At 30.4% G+C, this 15251-nt stretch overlaps 1 protein-coding gene and 1 non-coding gene across 3 annotated transcripts in view; both read left to right on the top strand.

Moving 5' to 3' along the window:
• LOC122516209 (xaa-Pro aminopeptidase 1) overlaps nucleotides 1-15251 on the top strand; it is a 36160-nt gene that overhangs the window by 10483 nt on the left and 10426 nt on the right. The window lies entirely within an intron of this gene.
• On the top strand, nucleotides 2484-2556 carry Trnaa-agc. Its single transcript has one exon. It is a non-coding gene; the product is annotated as a tRNA-Ala (tRNA).

Raw genomic sequence — 15251 nt, 5'->3', positions numbered from 1 at the left:
CTACAACTAACGTCGTTAATATCACGATAAAACTTTCAAGTAATTTTGGTGATAACGTTCTTACAAAGTTTTCACCGTATTAGGATGTTCGGAAAGTAAATTGGTTTTTTTGATAAATTTAATTTCTCCACTATTTCAACAGTCCCTTGTATTTCGTAGTCATTTCTTTCAATTTAACAACCTATAAGTGTCGAGTTAAAAAAAAAAATAAAAACTAATAGTAGCAGGAATCAGATTCATAAAATATAAACGGAAGAATCTCTGGCTACGATCCACTCGTGTGATCTTCTTCGTACAAGCACGTGGTAAGAGATAGAACATGGGATTCAGGTTGTTACTATAAATAAAATCGGCTTTGCGAACGTGCCGTGTTGGCGTCAGAGTTGAATAATATTCGAACAATTTATATTTGAAATACTATTTCAAATAATAGATTCCGCACAATTGAAATTAAATAAGTATACTCTTGTGATCATGACATCGAACAATCAAAAAACTAAAAAATCAAACAATCGAAAATCAAAAATCGAGAATCAAAAAACGAAAATCGAGAGTCGAGAGTCGAAAATTGATTATCGAACATTGAAAAATCGTTAATTAACGTTAGAAAACCGGAATGTCGCGTCTGTTATAGATATCTGTAGTTAATATATGTATAAATGTAATGAAGGTTTTTAAGACGCTTCATTAACTGTCGCGACGTCAACGTCGTCGTCGTCGTCGTCGTCGTCGTCGTCGATTTAGATTGAGTTTGCACTCGACAATTTTATTCACTCAAATATAAATTCAGTCGACTTTACCTAGTAGCGAGTCAACGAATTCATAACTAGAAATCTGACAATAACAATTAATACTTTTATTATTTTCTTTTCTTTTTTTAAAATTGAATTTAAACCAACTTTTTCTTTCCTCTAATTTTTTTTTTTTTATTTTTTCTTTAACTTTGTAGACTTTATGTAACCAAAGTTATAGTTACAATCCACTTCAGGTTAAGAAAAAGGATGAAAGTTATTTTGAACTGATGTTATTTATAGCGTGTGGTAATAGCTACTCTATTTATAAATATATTCAAAGAAATTGTTATCCCTAGAAGCTGCGTCACCAAAGTCTAAACATTTCCAATCTATTCGATGAAGATGCAAAAGAAATTCCAGGAATATTTTTAACATAGGTCAATGTCAATCTTCCCAATTAGACGTGACACTATATGTATAGTATTGGCATAGTATTAAACTGAACCTGCACTAAAATCTCGTAAATTTAACTTTTCTTCGAAATTATCATTAAAAGTTATCGACTTTTATTATTCGTTATTATTCTTATTCTTATAAAAAATATTTAAATATTCATAGTAGTAAATTGTGCAAAAACAAAAAAGAGGAAAAAATGAAAAGGAAAAAGAGAGAGAGAGGAATTATTGATAGAAAGCGTCGATAGGGTAGGAAATGAGAGGGTTGAAAAGAGCAAGCAGCGTGTTAACCGACAATATCGGAAAATAAGAGCAAACCGCAAGCAGGGCCGCAGCTACTGAAGGGAGTCTCACGATTGATTAGGAAAACTTCCGAAAGGAAGGAAAGAAAAATCTAAAGTGTTTTTAAAGATCACAGGTTGAATCACGAAGAAGAAAGAGAGTGAGGCCTTATGTTAATGAATGGCAAATTATCGGAAAAGAGACCGCTCGAAGTAACAGGCTTCCATGAGGTTATGGAGGTCGACAGGACCTCTGCCCCTTTCCCTTTCACTTCTATCACCGACTACTCACTATCTCTTTCTCTCTCTCTCTCTCTTCTTCTCTCTCATTCTTGCAGTCAATTTCAGACTTAAACTTGATTCCTTATCAGTAAACACGTGTCCAATTAAAATTAGAATCAATCGATTTCCAAATAAATTTGACATTACGATCATATTTGAATTGGTCGCGATTTTATATTATTTTATTGCGATGTCACAAACTAAGTTATGTCATAAAAGTTTAATAAAATATTAGTGGTAACATGTAATTAATAATTATTAATCGGTAAGGATTATAAATGTGAATCGATATTTCAAATATCTGAAGTGCGGCCCTGTGCGAATACTACTTGACTCTTCTTTCGTCTCTTATTTTACTATATACATATATAGTTCAACGTATAAACTTAAATGTATGTATATAAGTACAGCCATTTACTCTTATCGTTAGTACTAATAATAAAATTAATCTATAATAATTTAGTAAATAAATTTTAACATGATATACGAGTGCGGATAAAATAATTTTTTCATAGATACAAAATATCGTACATAGACCGAAGGTGTAAACGATTAGAGAAATTATAATTAATTAATTATAAAAATATCATTTAATAATTTTGAGGTATTATTTTAACTGAAATTATTTAATTAAAATAAATATAATTAAAAAAATAAAAAAGTAAATCTCTTATAAGATCGAGATAAAGTTGCCAGGGTCTAGTCGAAAAAAATGTTCACCCCTATCAACAGGGGGCGTAGCTCAGATGGTAGAGCGCTCGCTTAGCATGCGAGAGGTACCAGGATCGATACCTGGCGCCTCCAAATGAATATTTTTTTTTTATTTAATTTAATTGGAACATCTCAAATTACAAAAATACACAATCGAAATTATTTAAATCTTTCTATTAACAATTATCATTGAAATAAATAAAAGTAAATCATCATATGAATAAAAAAAAATCTTTCTTTATAGTAACATTTGAGATAGATAAAGTTACCCCTTCATTTCTACTTTTTTCTTCTTGTCTCTTTTTATATACTTCTAATTAGATACTAGGATTAGGATTTTTATTCGATCAAATTTATTTATCTTTCCTGCTTAAAATTTATTCATATAGATGAGTTATAAAAATAAAATAATATTAAAAAATAAACCTCTCTTGAAACTCTTGATAAAGATAATCGAAAGAAGATCAGCAAAACCGGTTGAAGTAAGAACAACACAAGGCTACGAAAGCATCGTCGTCCATTCCTATAGGCACACTTAACAGACACATAGAAACACACATATATACACACAGAGAATATCGAGACAGAGTAGTAGATAGGTATAGCGTTTAGAGACATTCTACCGCGCTGCCCTAAGCTCGCTTAGCTCTTCGACGACCTCTTCGACGATTCTGTTTCCCGCTTGATTCTAAACTACGATTTACCAACAACCGTCGGATAAACTAGTACTGATTTGTGCAACGTGCTTTCTCTCTAATCCGCCTCCTAATCGCACAAATCTAGGCGAACCGACCAATCCCAGAAGAGAAGATGACGATTGGTCTCTTCTCCGCATACTACACGCCTTCCGTCCTTTCATCCTTTTCTTCTTCTAAGCAACCCCTAACCAAACTCTACACTCTATACACGATTAAAGAAACTAGATGGTTTCAAAATTTATCCAATACATCATATTTAATTGAATTAAATGAAGCTGATCAAATATGAATTAGATGTAATAAGTAATTGTTATTATTATTCATTATTAGCTCATATTAATACGCTATAGAAATGTTAGAATCGCATGCATATGCATAGACTTAAATTATAGTTGTTAATTCAATTATGAAGAAAGTTAAGTATCGATAATTATTATGGATTATCATTGAGTACTTATACGTAATATAATTATTAGAATCACGTAACCATTTATATTTAGAAAAAGTTTATACTTAAATACAGATAATATAAAGTAGAACTTGTATGTGTAACTGTTTTTAAATACATTATCTAATCTGAAATATTCGTCACCACAGGAATAGAAGAAAATATTGAAACTACAAATGTCTCTCGTCTATTTGTTTGGATTAGTATGGTATAATGGTCATATCATAGTCATATCATAGCATCCTTTCGATTTTCTGTGATCCTGGTTTCTACCTTGCTCAACATTCTCAGCAATATCACCCGACACGTTAGAATATTCACGTTCTTACTAGTATTCTTTGTAACATTGTATTAGTAGTAGGAAACTGTTTAGAAATACGAAATATTACTACATGGAAAATTACAACAAAAATATTCTAATAAAATAGAGATCTTTTAGGATTGTATAATTTCAAATAATAATAATTCTAATGATCACAATTAAATAAAAACAAAAACATTAAAATATATATTTACAAACATTTTTGCTATTATATTGCTATAAAACAACAGCAAACAACTAAATAAATGAAAGATAAATCCATATCATTATTTTACAACAAATAATTTTACGATATTAATAATCGAAATAAAATAAAAATAAACTCGATATAATTTTTACTTTTGCGTATAAAATAAAAATCATTTTTCTTCCGATTGTGGTCGAACATATATAACTCGGCTATATATTTCACTCACGTAACTAAACATAATCAATACACTGGATTGCAGTTAGACGAATAGAAGGGTATATGTGACTCCGACTATTGGACGATCCTATTTAACAAGGTCACGACCAAAGAAGCAGCTGCACACGTATACACACATGCGGACTCTCGTACACTTACACACAAATATAGGCCTACAAACGTCAACCCCTCTGTTTGCGTGCTCTCCTGTTGAGTCGCATGTTTTTTCTTTGTTCAACGTTACAGATTTTAGCGGCCATTATTACGGGCGTTGCGTGACAAACGTGTCTAACAAGGCACGAAGAGCGTGCGACTCAATGGCCTTCCGTTTCAATAGGTACTTTAATCATATACATTTATTTATGCGTGTAAATATATCAAAATTCACGACAAATTGTTTATTAAAACAAAAGAAATGTTAACTCAACATAAATGTATTTATAGATATGATATTGTTTTTCATTACGTTTTATTTAAAATTATAATTGCATTTGTTTTGTTATTATTCATATTATTATATATATTTTTAAATTAGTGTGTACACACGGAACGTAGATAAATATATATTTATTTATAGAAATGTAATAGTTATTTAACAACAATCGTTTTTATAAATCAAAGTAGGAAAAACATAAAAAGCGTATGCTGTGTAAGACATATATACATGAGGACAACGTTTAACCACACGTGATAGCTATATTGACTAAAAGACACTACGCATGTTATGCAACCCTAATAATGCGTGTGTGAATATGGTGACGTAATATGCGTGCCACACGCGCATTTAGAGCATATCGACGCGACAACTGCGTGATTTCTTCTCGTGTTCATATGTGACATCAAGTCGATATGTAAGTATGTGTAGTATATGTAGTTATGTAGCGCTTACTATACATTTGAAGTTAGGTTCGACGATACGAATCGTTTTAGAAAATGGAAGCTAATAATAGATCTACCGAAAAGTTTTGTCGGTTCTTGAATTAAAAGAAAATAATACATTTTCAATACATTTATTAATATTTACTGAACAATATAATTTCCAGAAACCGTTATTTCAGTAAATTATAAGAGCACATATGTATATAAAAATGCAATGGTAAAAAGAAACAGCCATATATTAAATGACATTATCAGACAAACTTTCTGATAGACCTAATATATTCTATTAAATATTTAAAGTTATTAGAATAATTATCGAGTATATAAAATTAGTAAGTAAACAACAAAAATTTGATTATAGACCTTTTGTTATTTTATTAGAATTAAATTGATATTAGATATATCTGATTTGAAATGGTCAAACAAAGAAAAAATTTTACAAAAATAAATTTATTTACGAAAGTAGATAGAATTTGAGAATATCTTATCAATAAATTATACTTACAATTAATAAATACAATAAAAATGTTTAAAATACAAATAAATAGAATTTAAATAAAATTAGGATCACCTGACATTAAATAAACAAATAAAACATAAATATCGTAATCTTAAACAAATTTTAGATTAATGCAATAAGTTGCACTATAATCAAAACCAAAAATCAAAATCAAAACGTAATAAACAAAATAAAATAAAGAAAGGGTTAAGAAGGACAAAGATCATCTGATACATCATAACAGATAAGAAGTAAATTCTGCGTATCCTGTAATGGACACCACCTGGAATTAGTATGAAATTGTAGGATACACATTTTGTTTATGTGTTCCTTGCACAGTTGGACCGCAGTCAGAGAGGCTTCAGTCTCGGCCTAAAAAGGAGTAAAGGAGGAGTCTAAAGGAGTATAAAGTCGAAATCATGCTTCCCCGATAACCGACGTTCGTGCAATAGTGCGTGAGTCGACATGTCGAACGAGAAATCCTTCTCTAACACATGTTCGTTACTTTGGCATATGGTTTCCCTGTTTTCTCTCTGCTCTTCCTTTCTTTCTCTCTCTCTCTCTTTCTGTCTAGTTCTTTTTCTCATTCTTATCTATTAATTCACGTTTCTCTCTCCTTCTAATGTATACATGTATATCTTGTTCACAATGGTAACCCATATACTTCTTCTGCGTGCGTAAAGAGATCCCTCGGGCCCTTCGAACACTACCTATGAGGGCTGATGCCTTGGTATAGCCACGCATCGTCCTTCAGGCCCTTTATTCATTCCATGTCCTCCGATCTGGAGCTCATGAAATGCAACAGATACGTAATGTATGCGAGCGTGTTGGTATACGTAAGGATATACAATCCTGTTTTTATAAATTATATTTAATAAATATTATAATAAAAGATTCATATTTATATACATATATTCGTCTCTGTTATTGTCATCATTGATCATGTTTTATTGATAATAAATAATTGTAATAATATTCGTAACACACTCGATATTAAATATAAAAATATATATACCATATTATATATATATAATAGTCTAAAAAAACAAGATAACAAAAAGTGAGATTATAGTATTAATTTTATCAACGATCTTCTGATAATAAGAATAAAGTGGTTGAATAAGATGAGTAAGATTTTTATCAAGTTTTTTATTAAAAAACTGAAAATTGATTTAATTGTCAAAAATTGCAATTACTTTTACATTATCTTTTACATTTTTTGAAAGAATAAAGAAAATTTAATCGTTAAAAATGAATTGTATAAGATAATTAGCAGTTTTCATAAATAAAATGAAATTGTATTATTTTGACTATATAAAACGGAAGATACACATATGTATATTAATGAAAGAAAAGAAAATGCATATAGATAAAGATATATGAATACATGTTATTATCGTTTCGATTGAACTCCTGAGACATCAACTGCAAAGCTATATTACTCCCACGCTTCAACCTCCTTCAGCTGATAAAATCCTGACTAAAATTCTCTTTCTCTATTGTTCCATCACAATTAATGCACCTATCGCGTGTTCCTTCGTGTCTCATTCTTTCTCCTTTCAATATTAATCCTAACATTCCTGTCTTCCTGTTACATCGTGCTGTCACTTATCCAATATCCTGTAAACAAAAAATGGTTATTGTCATCGCATACTGGATAGGTTCAAGGTTGAGAAAGGAGTTTTTATTCTTCTCCAATCTCATTTTTGTTATGGCATTGAAAAATAATAAAATCTTTCACTGACTCTTACCACATTTGATTTATTAGGATTCTTATAAATTAGTTTTATTTTAATAATTATGCAATTGTTTTATTTATTATTGCATTGTTTTATTGAACGGTATAACTTTTTATATATATTTTTTATTATTTGTTTTTTATTGTACATATGAAAAACAAATAATTTATCACTCGTTCAGTTTGAAAATTTAATGTTATGCTTCTTCTTTTCTTGTTGTTAATTAGAAGGTTTCATTCATTTATTTATTTCTTCTTCATTTTTTAATAAAAGATTAGTTACTGTCTGATCGCTAAATGATTTGTTTTATTAAACAAATGAAAATTCTAGCCAGTACTTTAATTTTTTATTACACATGCATATATCTAATTTAAATTTTACGTTTGACATTTATAGAGGAATTATTGAGTCCGAGTTAAATCGATTCCATTACCAATACATTGAAGTAATTTAATTAACGAGCCTTTGTGGTATACTTTTTTTAATACAAAATGTCACGAAACGTAACAGGTTATCATGTGAGTGATTGAGTTCCGTTTACAAATGTAATTCTACTTCCTCTTTTTCACGTATCTCCGTGTTTGAACCATTTCCCATTCTGTTTTCCTGTAGGATTGTAAACTGTTTCGGTATTTATTTACAACGGTATCGCATTCCTAACGTTTTACGAACGATGAAATGGTATCAAGAAAAAAAGAACAGCAACGAAATTGAATAATTAACGAAACGTAATTTGCAAACAATTTATTCACGGAGTATATTTGAATACAAATTATTTTGGAAATAAAATTGTTTATAAAATTTAAAAAATAATTAACAGCAACTTTAAAAAAAATATTTATTATTTGTAATTTATTAATTGTTAACATTTATAACTTCAATTTTTTTATATTTTATCTTATTTTTGGTTTATTTTTTAATATTTAGCTTTATTTTTTATTCAAAAGTGAGGGAGATAAAATTTTTATTCAATTTATAGAGAATATTTAATTGTTAGTTGCTTAGATGATGAGGCTAATAAAAATGTATTAATGATTTGGTTTGTCAATAGACGAGTCTACGAATAAGACGAAAATAAGTAAAATCATTGACTAACTGTTTAATTGACTCGTTAAAGTTTTAAATTACTTTATTGCATTTAATGAATATAGTCACCTTTTAGTATTGAGCAAGTGTTTAATACTAGAACGTAAGAAAAAGATTAGAGTGGCTGAAATAATGCTCACAAAAAACGATTGAAACTTGAAGATCTTTCTTTTTACGCATTTGCCGAGATTTGCCCCACCAAATTGTTTAATAGTCGAAATATATTAATAGATATTTAATTTTTTAACAATTGTACTTTGTATTATTCTTACTTTAATGGGTATTAAATTAATTCTGACATACCCATATACACTCACCAACTAATACTAGAACCTTCCATAATCACGTTTAACTATCGATCGGCTATGAGTTCTATCTAACTCTCTCTTTTCTCCTTACCTCTATGCTTCCTCTCTCTTTATGTTGTTTCATCAAATTTTATCATTAGCATCGCCTAAGAAGTATCACTTCAAAAATTACTCTTGACAATTACATCTCATTAAGCATGATTCTTTAAAAATAAAATAACATTTATCAAAAACATGAAATAATTATCTCGAATAAAATACCTTTATCCATTAAATGATCTTTTGATCATCAAATTTGCTTAAAAATTGCGACCACGATAATTAACAACGTGAACCTTTCGTAAGCGTGTAGAAAAAGATTAGTCAAATGACAGAAATAACTTATTGTGCTCTTCTAATTTCCTAATACTCGAGTACCTCGCTTATTCTAACCCATTTCTTTCAACATTATAGTTTCGTTCTACCGTCTTCAATGCTGTTCTCCCATAACAGAGAACTCGCAATTCCCTTTAATCAAACTGACTAAGCACATGAGAAAAGCACGATCGAACTTCTAAGTAATTCGATGAACTCTATCGAAAAGAAACTCCTGCTATGTTGATACTTCTCTAATATCGGAGTAACGTTTGTGAACCAGCTCCTTACATCGCTTTAATCTCTTTCATATCTTTAATCCAAGTGAATGCTTCGAACCTTTCTAAATCTCTAATCCCATGTCTCTGTATTATATATATATATATATATAATCAATTTATTATATATGATATTTATTTATTATATATACATTGGATATTTCTATACTACTGAAGTATAATTAAATATATTAACAACTAAATAAATTATTTAATTTAAATATTAACAAATAAGAACTTAAAATTATGAAATTACAATAATGTAAAAATGTTATGCATATATGTATATAAAGGTGGACCAACAAATTCTAATGTCTACGCATACTATAAATGTCTAATCTTATATTTTAGAATAAATAAAAAAAATGGTCGGATCTTCTCTTGCTTGTATGTGTGAGGGATGTTTAATTTTTTAAATATCTAGTACATCTTTAAACTCCTAACTCAGACAACTCTAATTATAAAATATTTATCAATCATCGCTCGGAAACATTTTCATCTCGATTTTAATATTCAATAATAAAATATACAGTATTTCGTTTAAAACAATTATATTAACTCTGATATAATTTAGACCCCTTCACCGAAAATCAAACGAGTAAAGGCGTTTGATAGATCTTTAAAAACAATATAACTTTCGTCTGAAAAGTTTTTTTCAAAAACGCTTTGTTTTAAAGATACGTATGATCATTGAGGATCGCTTACTTTTGAAATAGCCTGTATATATATATGTATATTTATATATATAATAACAAAGTATGTAATGTAACAGGGAAATAGAGTGTGCTGGAACGTGCCGATATAAATGAGCGTGTGGAATATAAAGAAAAAAAAGAATGAAACGTTTTTTTATTATCAACAGGGAATAAGAAATAATTTGTAAGACATAAAATAAATAACAAACGTCTTACCCATTTATAAGAATAGGGTTGGATGGAAGAAGAAAGAATTTAATCGTCTTAAAGTAAAGAAATAGGTAAAAGGAGAGCACAATGTGCCGGTTGGTCGTTCGATTCGACGTGTATTTCTTTTTCTCTTTTTGTTCTTTTTGTGTTTTTATCTTTTTTTATTTTTTATTTTATTTCGGGGGTTGAATGAAATCGCAACGGGCTAACGTTAAAGGTCTATCGAAAACCGATGAAGGGAACAAGGAGGTTTATCGCGGAACGATACCTCCTGAATAGGAACGCAGAAACAACAGTTGGGAAAATATTGTTCCTAACTTATATAATCATCTGAATTTCGCTATCATCTTTTTTATCTTATCGTATTGAAATTAATTTGCAATTAGAAATTAATTTGATGTGTTTATACTCGTACATGTGTAAGCGTGTACGTGTATGCGTGAGCATTAATTTGATTTTCAAATTAATATATTCGAATTCTAACACATTGTGATTTTATAAAAGTAGCATAAAATATGAAATATATAAAACATTGAAATAACATTCAGTTTATTTTTAAATCAATCAATTTTGTTAACAGAAGTTTAATATCACAAATTATTTTAGTAAGATATTCTGACTTAATAATCATTATTTTAGTATCAATTAAGCAATAAATTAGGGAAATAGAGTATAACAGTAAGTGGAGAACAATCTTTAAAAACAAATTTATTGCATAATTCGTATAATTATATTCATTATCATACAAATTACACTATAAAATAATGTAAATAAATTTGTAACTTACTATTAGACTTCATTTCCGTAATCAACAACTTAATTATATAAAATATAATTTTTATCAACGTTATGTGTTAAATAAAATATGTAAAAATAACAATACTCGATTAAAATATTCCAAGCAGCGTATTTATAACTGTCAAAAGAATATATGTATCTTCGAGAGAGCTTAATGAAAGGTTCAGAAGACTCATTTATTCGAGGTATAAATACTTGAAGAGGTGTTTCATTAGTAAAGAAACATATGTTTGATAGCCAATAAACTGGAGCGTTCGGTGATCGGGAATAGGAATTCCTGATTGGTTAGCGGAACCGGCCAGTATGTAGGAGTTAGAGGTTTCATCTTCCATTGTCAGGGAGAGAGTTCATGAAAGTGAGAAACCATGATGATGAAGCTTCTAATGAAGCTTTCAATAACGCCTAGAATGAAGAAGAGAAGAGGAAGAGTAACAGAGAAATACACGTGAAATCAATAAATCGAAGTAATGGAATGGTCAGAGCCGATGGAAACTCGACCGGAAATAGAACAGGATATCATCAAGATCGTCGGGTGAACCGATCACTTCCTTATCATTTTCCAATAACGAAGAGAACGTGAGAGAAAAACAGTGAACGTATTCGAAGAACAGACAAAACCGACTCTCTTTCCATCATTCCAATCCAACGTATATTTTTCATCAAAGGTGTCGAAAATTAGACGAGAAGACTAACACGCTTTGTATTTATTGGAAAACGAGGGCGGTTTGGTAGCAGGGTAACACGAGGTTGGAGGGACTGAATTTCAACCCCCGCGAAGATTACGTTTACTCGACTCAACCCTACTTATACGTAACACTATAGTACAGTCATCATCGACCGGATTTGCGTGTACGAACCACCCCGAATCAATTCACAATTCATTCCGTGCGACAGATGTTGCCTTCTTTAAAAAGGCTAGAACACCCAACCGTAAACGACCAGCTGCTGTCTCTAAAAATTCACGTACTTTAACTTAATTTAATTCACAAATTAATTTACTTAAAATTAATAGAAATTCATAAAATATTATTAAAATCATATTGGCATTAACGTGTTCCTTTTTTTTCTCTCCTTTTATTACTTGTACTTTCAACTACCCTTTTATGCATGAATAATAAAGAAGAGCACAGGAACATGATGTAATCGATAAACCTCAGAATGCACAAAATAAAAATAGAACGAAAGAGAAAGAAAGGGTGAGAGAGTGATACTGCGCAGCTCGGTCGAAACAAATCCAGAGGAGTAACCCGGAAGGGGTTGCTTTGCTCCAAGCTGTTATGTTCTCCTGGCAGGGTGGCGCGCATCGGCGACGCTTTATCCCTCGAAAGGAGTCCGTACAAGAGGGTTTTACGCGTCTTTCTCGTACGACACATCTCCAGCTACGACTCGATCCTTCGAAGCTTCGTCGTCAGGGTTGCTTTCAATTCCTCGTGAATCGAGCACTTAAGCAAGTTGCCATCTCATCGATGACAGGATTCTATGGGGTACGAGTTGGTCACGTAACACTACCCTACCCTAGCTTCCCCCTTCCCTCCAAATACCCCGCCGTTAAACCACCCCCTCAAACCATCCTCCATTCGAATCCATAAAAACGAACGGAAGGGTGATCGAGAGAAGACTTATGTTTCTTTTTTATCGGTTCTCGCGAAGCAACGCTTGCGCGCGAGCATTATTAGTGAAAGGGGATGGAAAAGAAGGAGAGGGAATGGAAGTTATACTTTCTTTTCGATTTTGTTTCTATTTGGAACATTGGAACACGCGTTCATTGTGTTGCCGGCATCGATCTCTCTTGAGAAGGACGCTTCAAAGTATATCTATATATATATATATATACGTAACCCTTACTCAGTTATGCTTAAACTCGCATTTATGAATAAGATGAAGAACTACGTGCAATGATAAATTTCAATCACATATCATATTGTTAAAATGTGAAGTATATTTATTACTAGAGTATATAAGCAGTCTACTTAAATACTTATGTTAATTATGGAATTAAAAATGAAGCTAATTTAAATGTAAAAAATAAAAAAAATAATAAAAAGTAGTTTCTATATCTATCTACTCTGACCCAACAACCCTTCAGTTACCCTCTAGTCATTCTACTATCCGGATGTTTAGTTTTACTTGCCAGCATTCATCCACTCAACGGCATTCGCTCGCTCGCTCTTGTCACTCATTGAATTGCAAAATTCTATATAATATGTATGTACGTTAAATGTAAGTAAATATAATGTAATATTATATACACGTATTTCATCTCTTTTTCACAGACATGAATGAAAATAATAGAAAAATACATTGTAAGAAGATAAAAAAATGTTTTTAAATTTTATTCTTCTTGAAATTATCTATTATTGAATGAAATATATAAAGATAATTATAATTTAATTATAAAAAATATAAAAAAATATATTAACATATATAAGAAGAATAAAAAAACATAAAGGGAAGATAATAAAAAGATAATTATAAAAGAGATTACAATAATAATTAAAGCCACAATAAAAGTATAGTTTTATTATAAATATCATCCCTTAAAACATACTTAATGAAATTCCTAATCTCCTGTTAGAAAAAGCCTCGAGCCATTCTAAATCAAAGACAATCCTATGGTCGTCTAATATACCCTCCTGATATTTAAGCAAAGATCTGACTCACCCCCGAAAATTATTCAACTCTTGTTTAACTTTCTCGTTCTTATGACAGCCTATTAAAACATTCCGCGTTTTGGCCTCCGAAGACGAGACTCATAAATTTGACGGACCGAACGAGTCCCCTTCGACAGCTACCAATAATTTTCAAACAATCGATAGATATATGTAAGTATAATATGTCTGTATCGAACTAGAGATACGCAAGGAAATGTAGCAAGATATCGATGCTGATACACGAGAAACAGTGAAAAGAAAAAGATAGAAAAAGAGAATAAAAAAGCTTATTGGTCCAGAAGATTGCTGAGAAGCTGGAATCTCTTGCACATTCATGTTACCCTAGTAACAAGATACTGAAAATCATCTCGTGACCTGGACTATAAAGAGACAAAGATACGACACGAAAAATCTTCTGTATCCTAATGATATGTATTTCGACCTGACTTTAGCTCTTTTTAATTTTTTTTTTTTTATTTTTTTTTTTTGTTTAACCTACTAAGAGATAGATATATATCACACTATACCTAAAAATATAATTAATTATTATAATACCATCTTCATTGTCTGTTATTGTGGTCATAATTATTGGACATCGTTGTCTCTTAAAAAGAATCAGAAATTTAATCAATGATATAACACAATTAGATATAAAAGTTCATTTTTGCTTTTAGATAAAATTTTGAATCTTGTGTGATGATAACGAAAGCTGATCAGCGATTAAAATGATCAACTTGTAAATGCTGAAAGACGAGAAAGAGACCTACTGATCTCTTATGCTATCTCACTCGTCAGATTCTAAACATCATCTCAAGTTGTGATCCACTCCTACGGATAATTTAATCATCTTTCTCTTTGTCCTTATATCTTTATCTCTTTGGACAATGTAAACAAAATTAAATCATGCTGTCTCTTTCTCTTTCTCTCTTTCTCTCTCTCTCTACCTCCTGTTCAAATGATTATACTTTCTTTTGACCTGGAAAAATCACTCCCAACGTGATGAAAAAAACTTTACTTGAGATTGGATAAAAAAAAATGTAATTATAAAACAAAAATACTCGAAGCACATAAACACGAAGAAAGAGAAAAATCTGTTTGCTTTTTTGTCATCATTCGTTATGATTAATCATATAATAAAACACACACATTTTCACTAATGACTGATTTCACAGTCGATAAACTCATACTATTGCACGCATGATTTACAGTGTGAATTTCACAGATAAGCTGATGCTTCAGCAACCTACTCGCTCTCTTAGTAGCTTGATCAATCGGAAGCACAAAAGTGAGTGGTGAATAAATAGTAGAACGATAACGACAATGTGATAGTAACAAAGAGAACGAATTTCACTTGCACTTTCGTTTCACGTTTCTATCCTTCCACGATTCCTCTCTCTTTTGCTAACCATTCTCGTTC

Source organism: Polistes fuscatus, unplaced genomic scaffold, assembly GCF_010416935.1.
Source record: "Polistes fuscatus isolate 324 unplaced genomic scaffold, CU_Pfus_HIC Scaffold2, whole genome shotgun sequence".
Classification (NCBI taxonomy): Eukaryota; Metazoa; Arthropoda; class Insecta; order Hymenoptera; family Vespidae; genus Polistes; species Polistes fuscatus.
Note: the sequence above shows the minus strand (reverse complement) of the source record. Positions and strands in the feature narration are given on the sequence as shown.